The following is a 3,750-nucleotide window of genomic DNA, read 5'->3' as shown; positions in this document are numbered from 1 at the left end:
GAGCAGGGTGGCAGAGGGGCTGTTTCAATCTCTCTAAGAAATCCCCCCATTTCTGTACTCTGCTGCCCAGCAGTGACATCCAGACCCCAGGAACATTTACAAACCTGAGGGGGCCTGGAGTTGGAGGCATGGAAGGAGCTGGGGAGCAGGGGAAACACCACAGGAGCTAAGCAGTGGTGAGGTCTTATTCTATCTCCTCCTCATCAGTGGGGGGTCCTCAGCATTCGGAATCCAACCCCCTGCCCCCATCTCACAGCCTTCCAATTAGTCCAGAGTCTGAGCACGGCAGGCTAGAGGACCCTTTGGCCAATAGGCAGGCTTCCTTCCATCTCCGCCCCTCTCCACCCTCCAAGCTAGGGATCTAATTGTCTGCAAAAGCAAACACCCAAAGGACAGGTTCAAAGTTCGGGCAGCAAGGCCACAGGGCCAGCCCCATCTCTACCTACTCTTTCCGGTGCCCCTCGACCTCCTCAGAGCCCAAGGATGACGCCTGACCCGGGACAAGGGTGTCTGACAGTTACTTGTCCACTACGGCTTTCAGCGGAATGGGTGGGGACAAGCCCCCTCACCCCACCAACCACTGGCAGCAGTTGTGTGAGTAACCAACCAGATATCTTTCTATCTCTCTCTACATTCACATAAAGGCAAAAACCTATTTGTGTGTCCTTTTTTTTTTTTTTCATTTACACAATAACACACTAGACACACTGCTCTGCTTTTTTTCACTTAACATTTTATCTTGACAATCGATCGTTCCATATTATATAGGTAAACATCTTTTTTAAAAAGTGGTTGCCAAAGTACTCCACCACATGGACTGTACCATCCTTTATTTCACAAGTATCCTACTGAAGGATGTTTAGAGTATTTCCAGTCTTTTTTTTTTTTTTTTCCAGTCTTTTGCTCTTAACGTCATTTCGCTCACAAGTGCTTACATATTTGGGAAAATTTTCTGGAAGTGGAACTATCTTGTCAAAGGGTATGTGAATTTGTAATCTTGTTAGCTATTATCAGACTGTTGCCCATGAAAGCTGGACCAATGTACAACACAAAAAGCAATGTATAAGGCAGGCTGCTTCCCCATAGCCTCACCAAGAGATAACTAATAATTATCACACTTTTTAATTTTTATCAGTCTGATAAGTAAACTTAAATGAATCACCCCCGCTCAAACCAGCAGGGGAACCTGGATTCCAATCCCTTTGGCCCTAATAAGGAATCTTTTCCCCTCCCTGATTTTGTTTGTTTGTTTTTCATTACATAATAATAAAAGGGTCAGTCCACCAAGAAGACAAAGCAATCCTAAATGCATATGCAGGAAACAGAAGAGCTGCAAAATATGTGAAGCAAAACTGATAGAACAGAAAAGAGAAATAGACAAATCTAAAACTACAGTTGGAGACTTCAGCACACTTCTCAACAACTGATAGAGTAACTAGACAGATAAACAGAAGGATAGAGAAGACCTAAATAGCATCATCAGCCAAAGCAGCTAAATGATACGTTAGAATAATCCACCCAACATCAGAACACACATTTGTTTCAGGTGCCCGAGAATATATACTGTGACTGACCACATCCAGGGTTATGGGTCTTAAGACAAGTCTTAACAAATTTAAAAGAACTGAAATCATACAGAGTGCGTCCTCTGAACACAATGGAATCAGACTTAGAAATCAATTACAGAAGACTAGCAGGAAAATAATCAAACACTTGAAAACTAAACAACACATTTCTTAAACACAGGTTTCCCCTACAGTCTGAAAGTAGAGCCTTCCTATGAAACCTTTTCTAAGCCAAAATAGTGTAAAGCAAAAAAGCAATTACCTTAGGACACATTTTGCTAGTTCAGTTCAGTTTAGCTGCTCCGTCATGTCTAACTCCCTGCAACCTTTTGCTAGTAGATGCACAAAATAAGTAGAGATAAAGCTCAGATGCTCATAGACACAGGCCAAAGCTGCGGTGGCTTGATGCTGAGATGGTAAGTATAGTTCCTGGGGAAGGAGCTTGGCAGTGTCGTCTTCCCTGCTTAGTGTGCATGCTGCATCTATAATAGTTCTCTGCAAAACAAAGGCTGAATGCTATCTTTGCTGTTTTCCTTTTGTTTGTAAAAGTGAAAACACTTATCGGGATTTCTTTAATTAGCAAAAATAGGTACTAGTAGGTCTTTCATAAAAGTGAAGCGGTGGTGGTGGTTTAGTCACTAAACCATATCCAACTCTTGTGACCCCATGAACTGTAGCCAGGCAAGAATACTGGAGTGGGTTGCCATTTCCTTCTCCAGGGGATCTTCCCAATCCAGGGATCGAATCCAGGTCTCCTGCATTGCAGGCAGAGCTCAGTTGGTAAAAGTGAAGTAGCATATAGTAAATTTTCAAAAAAGGGAGGATATCTGTAGTCCCTAGGTCAAAGAGGAAGTCTCAAGGGAAATTTAAAAAATACACTGAGTTGAATGAAAATAAAAGTAGAACATATTAACATTTTCGTGGAAGCGTTGCCAAGAAGGAAATTTACAACACTAAATGCATACATTAGAAAAGTCTCAAATCAATCATCTAAGCTCCCATCTCAAGAACATAGAAAAGTAGAGCAAAATAAACCTAAAACAAGCAGAAGAAGGAAATATTAAAGATAAGAGCAGAGACTTCCTACTGGTCTAGTGGCTAAGACTCTGCACTCCCAATGCAGGGGTCCCAGGTTTGATCCCTGGTAAGGAAAATACATCCCACATGCTCTGACTAAGAGTTCAAAAGCTACCACTCAAGATTCCACATGGTGCAACTAAGAGATCCTGCATGCTACAATAAAGATTGAAGATCCTTGGTGCCACAGCTAAGACCCCACACATTTGAATAAATAAACATTAAAAGTAATCACAAATGGAGAAATATACTGTGTTCATGGACTGGAAGAGTCAATATCCTTTGACACCTATTGACACCAGTTTAATATAATTCCTACCAAAATCCCTGCAAGATGTTTTTGGTAGATACAGACAAGATCATTCTAAATTTAAATGGAAAGGCAAAGGAACTGTGTGTGTGTCAGTCGCTCAGCTGTGTCTGCCTCTTTGCGACTCCATGGACTGTAGCCCACCAGGCTCCTCTGTCCATGGGAATCTCCAGGCAAGAATACTGGAGTGGGATGCCATGCCCTTCTCCAGGGGATCTTCCCGACCCAGGGATCGAAACTGGGTCTCCTTCATTGCAGGCAGATTCTTTACCATCTGAGCCACCAGGGAAGAAAAAGGAACTAGAATAGCTGAAACAATTTTGAAAAAGAAGAATAACATGGGAAAAATCAGTTTACCAGCTTTCAAGACATTCAGTTCAGTTCAGTTCAGTCGCTCAGTCGTGTCCAACTCTTTGTGACCCCAGGAATCGCAGCATGCCAGGCCTCCCTGTCCATCACCAACTCCCAGAGTTCACTCAGACTCACGTCCATCGAGTCAGTGATGCCATCCAGCCATCTCATCCTCTGTTGTCCCCTTCTCCTCCTGCCCCCAATCCCTCCCAGCATCAGAGTCTTTTCCAATGAGTCAACTCTTCGCATGAGGTGGCCAAAGTACTGGAGTTTCAGCTTTAGCATCATTCCTCCCAAAGAAATCCCAGGGCTGATCTCCTTCAGAATGGACTGGTTGGATCTCCTTGCAGTCCAAGGGACTCTCAAGAGTCTTCTCCAACACCACAGTTCAAAAGCATCAATTCTTCGGCGCTCAGCCTTCTTCACAGTCCAACTCTCACATCCATA

General features: G+C 43.3%; 1 long non-coding RNA gene and 1 other non-coding gene across 4 annotated transcripts in view; both read left to right on the top strand.

Moving 5' to 3' along the window:
- Positions 1 to 397: 397 nt before the first annotated feature.
- LOC104999326 overlaps positions 398 to 3,750 on the top strand; it is a 17,574-nt gene continuing 14,221 nt past the window's right edge. For all 3 annotated transcript variants that reach the window (XR_826584.1, XR_826583.1, XR_826582.1), the window contains exon 1: positions 398 to 594. This is a non-coding gene — a long non-coding RNA (uncharacterized LOC104999326). The remainder of the gene's footprint in view (positions 595 to 3,750) is intronic.
- On the top strand, positions 2,646 to 2,718 carry TRNAG-CCC. Its single transcript has one exon. It is a non-coding gene; the product is annotated as a tRNA-Gly (tRNA).

Source organism: Bison bison, unplaced genomic scaffold (genome assembly GCF_000754665.1).
Source record: "Bison bison bison isolate TAMUID 2011002044 unplaced genomic scaffold, Bison_UMD1.0 scf7180017864352, whole genome shotgun sequence".
Taxonomy (NCBI): Eukaryota; Metazoa; Chordata; class Mammalia; order Artiodactyla; family Bovidae; genus Bison; species Bison bison.
This window is presented reverse-complemented; position numbering and strand designations above follow the sequence as displayed.